Raw genomic sequence first — 13,089 nt, 5'->3', positions numbered from 1 at the left:
AAGCAACTGTCTTTTAATTTCATGGCTGCAGTTACCATCTGCAGTGATTTTGGAGGCCAAAATATAAAGTCTGTCACTGCTTCCATTGTTTCCCCATCTATTTGCCATGAAGTGATGGGACTGGATGTCATGATCTTAGTTTTTTGAATGTTGAGTTTTAAGCCAACTTTTTTACTCCCTTCTTTCACTTTCATCAAGAGGCTCTTAGTTCTTCTTCACTTTCTGCCATAGGGTGGTGTCATCTGCATTATCTGAGGTTATTGATATTTCTTTTGGCAATTTTGATTCCAGCTTGTGCTTCATCCAGTCCAGCATTTCGCATGATATACTCTGCATATAAGTTAAATAAGCAAGGTGACAAATAGCCTTGATGGACTCCTTTCCCATTTGGAACCAGTCTGCTGTTCCATGTCCAGTTTTAACTGTTACTTCTTGACCTGCATACAGATTTCTCAGGAGGCAGGTCAGGTGGTCTGGTATTCTATCTCATTAAGAATATTCCACAGTTTGTTGTTATCTACACAGTCAAAGTCTTTAGCGTAGTCAATGAAGAAGAAGTAGACATGCTTCTGGAATTCTCTCGCTTTTTCTATGATCCAATGGATGTTGGTAATTTGATCTCTGGTTCCTCTGCCTTTTCTAAATCAGCTTGAACATCTGGAAGTTCTCAGTTCATGTCTGTTGAAGTCTCGCTTAGAGAATTTTGAGCATTACTTTGCTAGTGTGTGAAATGAGTGCATTTGTGCAGTAGTTTGAACATTCTTTGACATTGCCCTTCTTTGGAATTAGAATGAAAACTTACTTTTTCCAGTCCTATGGCCACTGCTGACTTTTCCAAATTTGCTGGCATATTGAGTGCAGTGCTTTAACAGCATTCTCTTTTAGGATTTGAAATAGCTCAGCTGGAATTCCATCACCTCCACTAGCTATGTTAGTAGTGATGCTTCCTAATGCCCACTTAACTTCGCATTCTAGGATGTCTGGCTCTAGGTGAGTTATTATACCATTGTGGTTATCTGGGTCATTAGATCTTTTTTGTACAGTTCTTCTGTGTATTCTTGCCACCTCTTCTTAATGTCTTCTGCTTCTGTTAAGGTTCATACTGTTTCTGTCCTTTATTGTGCCCATCTTTGCATGAAATGTTCCCTTGCTATCTCTAATTTTCTTGAAGAGATCTCTAGTATTTCCTATTCTATATTATCCTGTATTTCTTTGCATTCTTCATTTAAGAATGCTTCCTTATCTCTCCTTGCTATTCTTGGAACTCTGGATTCAGATGGATATGTCTTTCCTTTTCTCCTTTGCCTTTCATTTCTATTCTATTCTCAGCTATTTGTAAGGCCTCCTCAGACAACCATTTTGTCTTTTTGCATTTCTTCTTCTTGGGAATGGTCTTGATCACCGCCTCATGTACAGTGTTACAAATCTCTGTCCATAGTTCTTCAGGCACTCTATCAGATCTAATCCCTTGAATCTATTTCTCACTTCCACTGTACAATTGTTAAGGGATTTGATTTAGGTCATACCCACATGGTCTAGCAGTTCAACTTCAGCTTCTTTGGCATTAGTGGTTGGGGCATAGACTTGGATTACTGTGATATTGAATGTTTTGCCTTGGAAATGAATAGAGATCATTCTGTCATTTTTGAGATTGCACCCAAGTACTGCATTTCGAACTCTTTTGTTGACTATGAGGACTACTCCATTTATTCTAAGGGATTCTTGCCCATGGTAGTAGATATAATGATCATTTGAATTAAACTTGCCATTAGAAGTATGAAAGATACTCTTGTGACCCCATGGACTGTAGCCCTCCAGGCTCCTCTGTCCATGAGATTTTCCAGGCAAGAATACTGGAATGGGTTGCCACTTCCTTCTCCAGGGAATCTTCCTGGCCCAGGGATGGAACCTGTGTTTCCTGCACTGGTAGGTGGATTCTTTACCACTCAGCCACCTGGGAAGCCCACAAAAGAAACACTTTCCTGAAGAAAATTCTTCCAGGTTTAATCAAATCAAACTTGAGGCTCATGAACTCTGCTGCAGATTTTCATTTATCTCTGTCTCATTTTCTCTCTCCTACATTAAGCCCCACAGGCCCCAGTGTGGATGAAAAGTCCATTTGGCATTTTGGGAACTATCTTTACTAACAAAAGGGAAACAGACACTTAAATATAACAAACACAACACAGGGGATTCTCCAGGGAATAGATTTCCTGTCACAGGGTTGGCATGACCTCAGGAAAATTATAAAGAGAAAATCCAATTTCTTAAAGAAAGAGACAATACTGACTGTAAACTATCATTGGAACAAAATAAGGATCAGCTCACAATGAGAAGCTATGTAAGATCTGACTCAAGCAAGTGCACAGTAGCACAATCTCAGGTGAACAGCTCTCTGCCCATAGGGACCCTCAAAGTTGGGAAGTGTATCTATGAGCTTCTGAGGTCCTTCTGCAGAGGAAAGAGTGATGTAGTGAGTCTCATTACTAGACAGAGAAGTTGAGTGATACTTTCCCTGGAGGACCATGCTAACATTTCTAACATCAGCAGCTGTCATTAGGAGTATTCACTGAAATACCAGCAGCAGCCACACAACAAATTGTGTTAAGCAATGATGAATTCTGTTCAGATGTTAATTTCTTATAAATAGTAAGAATAGAGGCAATTCCCTGGCAGTCCAGTGTTCAGGACTCTGTGGTCTCACAGCAGAATGCACAGGTTCCACCAATGGTGAGGGAACTAAAATCTTGCAAGTTATAGGGCCAAAAAAAGAGAGAGAGAAGGGAGAATGTAAGCACAGAGATTTAGCATCATTATTATCGAGCAGCAGAGAAGGGCTGTGAACTGACCTACTGGATTACTAAGGATAGATGTTGAAAGTCATTTCATTAGTTTTCTATGTAGTTTTCCTTTTTGCCAAAACAGAGGAAGAGGTAGACCAATCTCTAACCAATTATCCCATACATTAATGGCAATGAAAGATCACCGATAGAATAAAGAAGTTCCATTTGATTTCCCCTTTCTCTCTCAGTAGTCTAATTTCCTTCTTTATTGGCCTTATTTATTGTGGTCTAATCAACCTAGGTTCCAAATAGGAAAAGGAGTACGTCAAGGCTGTATATTGTCACCCTGCTTATTTAACTTATATGCAGAGTACATCATGCGAAACGTTGGGCTGGAAGAAGCACAAGCTGGAATCAAGATTGCCAGGAGAAATATCAATAACCTCAGGTATGCAGATGATACCACCCTTATGGCAGAAAGTGAAGAAGAACTAAAGAGCCTCTTGATGAAAGCAAAAGAGGAAAGTGAAAAAGTTGGTTTAAAGTTCAACATTCAGAAAACGAAGATCATGGCATCTGGTCCCTTCACTTCATGGGAAATAGATGGGGAAACAGTGTCAGACTTTATTTTTCTGGGCTCCAAAATCACTGAAGATGATGATTGCAGCCATGAAATTAAAAGATGCTTACTCCTTGGAAGGAAAGTTATGACCTACCTAGACAGCATATTCAAAAGCAGAGACATTTCTTTGTCAACAAAGGTCCATCTAGTCAAGACCTTGATTTTTCCAGTGGTCAGGTATGGATGTGAGAGTTGGACTGTGAAGAAAGCTGAGCGCTGAAGAATTGATGCTTTTGAACTGTGGTGTTGGAGAAGATTCTTGAGAGTCCTGTGGACTGCAAGGAGATCCAACCAGTCCATCCTAAAGGAGATCAGCCCTGGATGTTCATTGGAAGGACTGATGTTGAAGCTGAAACTCCAATACTTTGGCCACCTGATGCGAAAAGCTGACTCATTGGAAAAGACCCTGATGCTGGGAAAGATTGAGGGCAGGAGGAAAAGGGGACGACAGAGGATGAGATGGCTGGATGGCATCACTGACTCGATGGACATGGGTTTGGGTGGACTCTGGGAGTTGGTGGTGGACAGGGAGGCCTGTGTGCTGCTGTTCATGGGGTGGCAAAGAGTCGGACACGACTGAGCGACAGAACTGAACTGAACTGAATCAACCTATCTGTGCAGAGACCAGTCAGCCCCTCCTCTCTGGGTGCACAGCCAGTGAGTACAGCCTTGAGGGCAGGCACTGTGTCTCATCTCTGTATGTTAATAAGGACTAGTGTGTAATAGATGCCTGGTAAATAATTGTCAAAGAAGTTAATTATAGTGCACATTTATCATAAGGGAGGTCAATGAGGTAAAAGGAAGTATAATTCCATATCTTTATGTTAGTTTGCTTCCCATTTAGTTGGAAACTAAATTTATATAAGGAGACAACTGAAAATACAAGGCCACAAAAGCAGAACATAAGCAGTGCAGAGTGAGGTTCTGTGAGTTCCGAGGAAGACTGGATCCCTCAGGGCTGAAATAGCCAGGCAAGACTATGGAGGGTCATGGAGTTAGTATTTGGAGTTTGGAGGTGAACAGGATGTGAATGGATGGGCAAGTGCACCCTAGACAGCAGGAACGGCAAATGATTCAAAAGGAAATTCAGAAAATGGTAAATAGACAACTTTGGCTGGAAGCAGTATATTTAAGCTTGATGCAATACTTTAATCAATCTATTTTGTATACAAATTTGTCAATTAGCCCAATAATATCCTTGATAGCATATTTCCCTCTAGTGCAGATTCTAGCCTGATGTGAAGTGCCACATTTAGTTGTATGTCTCCTTAGCCAATTTTACTCTGTTACATTTCCATACTCTTTCTTTGTCTTTTCGGCCTTCAAAATTTTTGAAAAAGTCATCATCTCCTTTTAAAATATTTCCCTTTAAATACGCCTCATATTTTGGAGCAGTTTTAGGTTCACAGCAAAATTGAGCAAAAAACACTGAGAATACCCAGATACTACCCCCACTCCCACCCCTGCCATGGGTCCAGCAGCCCCCGCTATGAACATCCTCCACCAGATGGGTACATTTGTTACAACTGGTGAGCCAGTGGACACATTATAGTCACTGAAAGCCTAGTTCACATGATGATTCACTCTTGGTGGTGTACATATGTATGCAATTTAAATTTGCTTTGTTTTCTTGTTAATTTATATTTTGTTTGATTTGTAGTCTCCAGTTACTGAACCATAATGGATAGACAAAAAAATTTCTTTCTCTCCTGCATTACCTTCCCATTAGGTTATCATATGTCCCTTCTTCCAATACACAACATTAACACTTGTACTCATTGTATAAAGAAAGTTGAGCACTAGAGAATTGATGCTTTTGAACTGTGGTTTTGGAGAAGAATCTTGAGTGTCCCTTGGACTGAAAGGAGATCCAACCAGTCCATCCTAAAGGAAATCAGTCTTGACTATTCATTGGAAGGACTGATGCTAAAACTGAAACTCCAATACTTTGGCCACCTCATGCGAAGACCTAACTTGTTGGAAAAGACCCTGATGCTGGGAAAGATTGAAGGCAGGAGGAGATGGGGACTGCAGAGGATGAGATAGTTGCATGGCATCACTGACTCGATGGACATGAGTTTGAGCAAGCTCAAACTTGGGGACTTGGGATGGACAAGGAATCCTGGTGTGCTGCAATCCATGGGGTCACAAAGTGTCGGACACAACTGAGCGACTGAACTGAACTGAACTCTATTTGCTCACTCTTGTAATATACCTAAAGGAGTTTGAGAATTATTTGCCCCTATCACTATAATATTTATCACTATAATAAATAAGACTACTAAAAATGTTTAGAATATGTTTGCAATTTTTTCCCTACCCCTACCATACTCTGCTTAAGATGGAAGGGTCACAATGAAACCATAAAATAAGAAGAGAGAATGAAAGTGTTGTTTGGTAGTGTGATATGCAGCAAGAGATAACCAAGATGATGTTACTGGTCTTAGGTTATACTATGGCACTGGGCTCAAATTTCTATCTGTGTATTCCCAGAGTCTATAGTTTCTTTTCATTATGTTGTATTCCATGAAGTCACAGATGAAGAGTTAAGTGGGCCTTTAATCAGGAATATGAAGTTGTTTAGAGGCAGAGGATAACAGACAGATAAGCAGGCCAAGAGGGCAAGAGTGCTCTCTTTTCTTTCTTAAGTTTAACCATTGGGTAAAATGGATGGATGATGAGGAGCATACCCTAAAGAGCTGGAAAGTCAATGAAAGTTCAGAGCAAACTTTCTGAATGTCTATCCATCCTACCACTCTCCACTCTGAATCTCATTTTAAATATTTTTCTCTGGAAGAGGAGATTCTCTGGAACTTGAGCATCTGCTGCTGCTAAGTCGCTTCAGTCGTGTCCCACTCTGTGCGACCCCATAGACGGCAGTCCACCAGGCTCCCCCGTCCCTGGGATTCTCCAGGCAAGAACACTGGAGTGGGTTGACATTTCCTTCTCCAATGCATGAAAGTGAAAAGTGAAAGTGAAGTTGCTCAGTCATGTACGACTCTTAGGGACCCCATGGATTGCAGCCCACCAGGCTCCTCCGTCCATGAGATTTTCCACACAAGAGTACTGGAGTGGGGTGCCATTGCCTTTTCCGATAGCAGCATCTCAGAAATGTTAAATAAATATTCCACTGTCCCCTGAGAACTTAATGATTTTATTGTTCTGGTGAATAAGGGCTGCCACTCCAGTCATCTGAGCTGACTGACCAGCTTTCAGCTTTGAGATGCTATTTGCAAGGGTCTGATTTGAAACTGCTGTCAGGCAGCATCCCCCAGAAGCTAAACAGGGATTAAGGACTCTGGAGAGGCAGTTCAGGAGACAGGGCAGGACAGGGGATGCAGGTATGTTACTGCTTTGAGTCGGCTCCCTCCTTCCTGGCTTTTCTTTCTTCTACGACATAGAACAGAGCGTTCAAAGGCAAACTTCCGGGTGCAGAGTTTAGATATCTCTTCCTCCAGGCTTCATCCACTTCTTTTGTTTCCTTTTTTATTTTCCACCCCATTCCCCCATCCTCCACCTCAAATTCAGGCATTGACATGGCTCTCACCATCACCCCTCTAGAGTTATGCTTGGTCCATATACACAGGGTCCCGATTCTCTCTCAGAGGCATTGCTTTCCACTTGTCCGTGCCTGCTGAACATTCCTCTGATATTAATCTCAGTGTGTCTACAATGACTCATGACCTTCACAGGTGCCCCAAGCCTGGATCTGTCTGCCCTGTGTTTCCTGACATGTCCCCTCTGTTTATGCTGCTCTCTGATTCTATGTAAAGACAGAATTTAAAGGCCCATCAGTTCATCTCTCCCTTCCAATGAAAAACAGTCACTGTCACTCCTATTAACTCAAAATTGAAACTGAACTTGTGACTGTTAAAGAAACAGTATCAATACTGGTAATAATAACACTACCACAACATCAATTAAGGGCTTACTATGGGCTCTAACTAGGGTGAACATATAATTTACTGTTCAAACTGGGACATTTTCAAGAATTGAAAGAAAAGGAGCACTATTATTAATTTTTCCAGGGAGTAGGCGTAAATAGAGATAGTTGTAGGCAAACAGGGACGTACAGTTCCGTAGCTATGAACCACTGTTTCTTGTTATTACCTCACCTGGAAGAAGGAGGCAAGGGAGCTCTCGGGAATCTCTAATCCCACCATGAGGTCTCCGCTGTCTTGACCTAATCACCTCCCTAAGGCCCCACCCACCTCCTAATGTCATCATATTGAGAGTTAGGTTTTAATACAAGAACTTTGAGGGAACACATTCAGTAAGGTACTTTAATTATCCCTAGTTTACAGGTTAGGAAACAAACTGCAGAAGTTACAAAATGATCTTTTAAACAGTACATTAGAACTTCTGTGCATAAGTCTACACTCACCCAGAAGAATGTCAATCAGTTTTTCAGGAATCATTAAAAAGTTGAACTGAATCCACACCCCAAATCCATCCACATATATACATTTAATATACATATTAGTATATAAACACACACACACATGCACACAGGTATACGTTTCAATTATCCTTTATGATTTAGAAAAGGCGGAGGAACCAGAGACCAAATTGCCATCATCCGTTGGATCATGGAAAAAGCAAGACAGTTCCAGAAAAACATCTACTTCTGCTTTATTGACTATGCCAAAGCCTTTGATTGTGTGGATCACAACAAACTGTGGAAAATTTTTAAAGAGATGGGAATACTAAACTACCTGACCTGCCTCCTGAGAAATATGTATGCAGGTCAAGAAGCAAGAGTTAGAACTGGACATGGAACAACAGACTGGGTCCAAATCGGAAAAGGAGTACATCAAGGATGCATATTGTCACCCTGCTTATTTAACTTATATGCAGAGTACATCATGAGAAATGTCGGGTTGGATGAAGCACAAGGTCGAATCAAGATTGCTGGGAGAAATATCAATAACCTCAGATATGCAGATGATACCACCCTTACGGCAGAAGGTGAAGAAGAACTAAAGAGCCTCTTGATGAAAGTGAAAGAGGAGAGTGAAAAGTTGGCTTAAAACTCAACATTCAGAAAACTAAGATCATGGCATCTGGTCCCATTACTTCATGGGAAATAGATGGGGAAACAGTGGAAACAGTGTCAGACTTTATTTTTTGGGGCTCCAAAATCACTGCAGATGATGACTGCAACCATGAAATTAAAAGAGTTGCTCCTTGGAAGAAAAGCTACGACCAACCTAGACTGCATATTAAAAAGCAGAGACATTACTTTGCCAACAAGGGCCTGTCTAGTTAAAGCTATCGTTTTTCCAGTAGTCATGTATGGATGTGAGAGTTGGACTATAAAGAGAGCTGATGGTGAAGAATTGATGCTTTTGAACTGTGGTGTTTGAGAAGACTATTGAGACAGCAAGGAGGTCCAACCAGTCCATCTAAAGGAAATCAGTCCTGAATATTCATTGGAAGGACTGATGCTGAAACTGAAACTCCAATACTTTGGCCACCTGATGTGAAAAACTGACTCATTGGAAAAGACCCTGATGCTGGGAAAGATTGAAGGCGGGAGGAGAAGGGGATGACAGAGGATGAGATGGTTGAACGGCATCACTGACTCAATGGATATGAGTTTGAGTAAACTCCAGGAGTTGGTGATGGACAGGGAGGCCTGACGTACAGCAGTCCATGGGGTCGCAGAGAGTTGGACCTGACTGAATGACTGAACTGATTGCTTTGTCAATTATCCAGCCTATCTATTTTACACGGATGAAACTGAGATTTAGAGAGGTAAATAATTTTCCCTGAAAACAGCAAAACAGTCATGAAGCTGCAACCAATATATTTAGTCTATCCACTCTATTAGCTCTTCTCAAATTCTTCAGAGCGATTTGTGGAGATAAATATCACATGTTATGCATATAAAGAAGCTGAAATGGACCAGGAACGTATGTCCTCAGCCTTCCTTTTGTCTTTGGGAAAAATTTAGCCAAAGAATAAGCTAAATCACAGAAATGAGAAAATGAAAATCACAGAAGCAAAGAACAATAGTCCAGTAAGACTGATAAAGTTTAGTCATTAAACACAGTCAAGGACTTTTAGCTCCTTCTCAAGGGCTATAGATAATATTCTGAGCCACGTCTTGTGAGCTGTCTTTTAGAGACTGAAACTCCCACCAAGTGGAAGAAGTTAACTACACAGTGACCAGATTGTAGCCATGAAATAAGCTGCAGAAGTTATGAAAATTTGCCTCAAGGGAAAGGGAACAAACTCACCTTAGAACGGAAGATTAACTGTACTTAGAAAACAATCAAGATGATGCTGGTCAGACCACCAATGACCAATTTCAAGATGACTGTCAGAGCTAACAGTGCTGTTTCTACATCTTAGCCCCCCTCCTATAAAAGGTCCTGCCCACTGATTGTCAGCGGTGGGGGAGTTGGCCTTTGGAGAGATTCTCTCCTACCCCTGTCCCTTGTCCCATTGCTGGCATCCAAAATAAAACAAACTCTGCTTTCCACCAACATTGTCTCTATTGGCTTTTGAGCAGCAAGCTGGTGGACCCCACTTTCAGTTACAAAACCACAGTTGTGATGTATGTCAAATTACATAAGAAGAATCCCTAGAGATTAATACTATTTTTGAATATGTGTGATGATAGTAAAACCTGTAGCTGTGGTTTAATGTATTGGAAATGAACGCCCCTCAGTAATGGGTCATGGACTTCCCTAGTGACTCAGTAAAGAATCTATCTTTAATGCAGGAGACCCGGGTTTGATCCCTGGGTTGGGAAGGTCCCCTGGAGAAGGAAATGGCAATCCACTCCAGTATTCTTCCCTGGAGAATCCCATGGATAGGGGGGCCTGACAGGCTACAGGCCATGGGGTCGCAAAGAGTTGGATACAGCTGTGTGACTAACTTTCACTTTCAGTAATGAGTTATAAACTCAGACTATACAGATAACTTACCCCATGACCTAGACGACAACAGAGGTGTTGCAAGTGTTCTTAGAAACCTATTTCAAAACAGGTATTTGAGGAAAGGGGAGAGAAGTGTCTCAAGTTCCACTTGTACAACCAGTTTCCATAGATGAAAAGAACATTACTGCTCTGGTCATATTCCAGGTCAACTTCTCTGTTTCGCATTTGAATCCCTTTTCTTATCTGGTACACATTCCGCCCCACCCCGTTCTCTTTTACGCATTCTGACATACAGGAACGAAGCAGGATGCCATCTCTGCCAGTTCTTGGGCAATGCTCTATCTCTGTGCTGTTTCTTTCAGTGTCTTTTCCTGTCTGGACTCTTTCTTCAGGGTATGTACACCTCTCCCCAGCCTAAACTCATCAAGCTAGCGCACTTAGAGTGCTTTCTCTTCCTTGTCAGGTGTTTCATCAATGCCATTCTTTATCTCTGACTTTCTTTTCAGCTTTCTGAAATAAGGATGCTCTGAAGTTACACCAGCAAATAATCGAGTGAACCCTCAATTTTCCCATCTGTTCATCTAATAACATATTTCTTTTTAAAGCATTTTATAAATTTGTTGTAGTGCCCAATGCACTCATGTTCAGAAAGTTTAAAGAATATCTATGTGGCAAACACTCATAACTTCAGCCAAGGTCAGAAACAACACTGCCAGCACTTCCAAAGCCCCCGACCATGTGCTTTTTTTCTGACCACAGTCCTATCTTTCCCTCTAGAAGAAAGCATTGTATTTGTGTTTGAAATAGCAATTTCCTTTCTTCTTCTGCTACTTTTATTTCCTATGTATGTATCTTTAAAAATACAGTTTAATTTTGCCTGTACTTGAATTTTTTTATTTAAATAGAATCACATTGAGCATATCTTTTATAACTTAAACTAATATCAGGTTTATGAAATCCATTCATCTTGCTACAATATGCATGTTTTTCAACCTGTTTTCCCCAGTGACTACATAGGGCATAACCCCTTGGCTGGATCAGGGATAGCATGAAAATGAAAAATTTTCATTAAATCAAAAATTTCAATAAATGAAAAATTAAATTTATATTACTTAACTTTTTGAGTTGTATGTTACAACTTAGCCTATCCCAACAGATCCACAACCAGTTAGTCTTTGCTAGTTTGGAATTCATACAATGTATTTGTACTCATTGTTTACCTTAGAAGTTCCAAATTGCATGATAAACATAAAAAAGTCCAATCTTATTGAACACCTTTTAGTTATCTGTTGAACATTTGACAATTTATAACACTTCCTAATTATGTTATTGATGTGTCACGGGGTTGGCATGGCCTCAGGAAAATGGTGAAGAGAAACTCCGATTTCTTAAAGAAAGAGACAGTACTGACTGCAAACTATCATTGGAATGAAATAGGGATCAGCTCACAATGAGAAACTATGTAAGATCTGACTCAAGCAAGTGCACAGCAGCACAATCTCGGGGGAGCAGCTCTCTCTCCACTGGGACCCTCAAAGTTGGGAGTGTATCTATGAGCTTCTGAGGTCCTTCTGCAGAGGAAAGAGTGATGTAGTGAGTCTTATTACTAGACAGAGAAATTGAGTGATACTTTCCCCGGAGGACCATGCTAAACTAACATTTCTAACATCAGCAGCTCTCATTAGGAGTATTCACTGAAACACCAGCAGCAGCCACCAAACAAACTGTTAAGCAATGATGAATTCTGTTCAGATGTTAATTTCTTATAAGTAGTAAGAATAGAGGCAATTCCCTGGCAGTCTAGTGTTTAGGACTCCCGTGCTCTCACTGCAGAAGGCGCAGTTTCCATCCCTGGTGAGGGAACTAAAATCTTGCAAGTTATACGGCCAAAAAGAGAGAGAGAAAAATCAGAATGCAAACACAGAGATTCAGCATCATTATTATCGAGCTGCAGAGAAGCGCTGTGAACTGATCTACTGAATTACCAAGGATAGATGTTGAAACTCATTTCATTAGTTTTCTATGTAGTTTTCTTTTTTGCCAGAATAGAGGAAGAGGTAGACCCATCTCTAACAAATTATCTCATACATTAATGTCAATTAAAGATCACCGATAGAATAAAGAACTTCCATTTGATTTCCCCTTTCTCTCTCAGTGGTCTAATTTCCTCCTTTATTGGCCTCATTTATCATGGTCTAATCAACCTATTCATGCAGAGAGCAGCCAGCCCTTCTTCTCAAGGTGCATGGCCACTGGGTACAGCCTGGTGACTTGTTCTCAGGATAGGTTCATTGAATCCTACCCATCTCACAGACCTTTATATGTTCCTGATTAATATCAAGGCTTCCTTCTCATTTCTCTTCCTGGTGCAAACCCTGCACCCGCCCCTACCCCCACTGCAGCTTCTCCAGCAAAGGCTTCAGTCTTCTAAGGTCACCTACCTGCTCCTCTCTTTTGTGTTCATTTCAGCTGTCTCCATGGAGCAGCCTGAGGCTGGTATCATGCAAAAATCTGGAGCCGTGGACCTGCAGGCTATACAGATTCCTTCCCTGTCTCATCTACGCTCTCTTAGCTGTGTACCAGAGAGACCTGTCCACCTGTGAATACCTACACACATTCCAAGTCTCAGTTTAAGGATCAGCTACTCTGTGGTGCCTTCCTTGGAACAATTCCTTTTCCTTTTCTTATGTTCCTTGATCAATGAAAACTTTTTGTGTAGTTCTGTTCCCCCTGTAGAATTGTAAGTGCTTTGAAGGCAGGATGGGGGAGCCTTGTGGGCTGCAGTCTATGGGGTCGC

The sequence above is a fragment of the Bubalus bubalis genome, chromosome 11 (assembly GCF_019923935.1).
Source record: "Bubalus bubalis isolate 160015118507 breed Murrah chromosome 11, NDDB_SH_1, whole genome shotgun sequence".
Lineage (NCBI taxonomy): Eukaryota > Metazoa > Chordata > Mammalia > Artiodactyla > Bovidae > Bubalus > Bubalus bubalis.
This window is presented reverse-complemented; position numbering follows the sequence as displayed.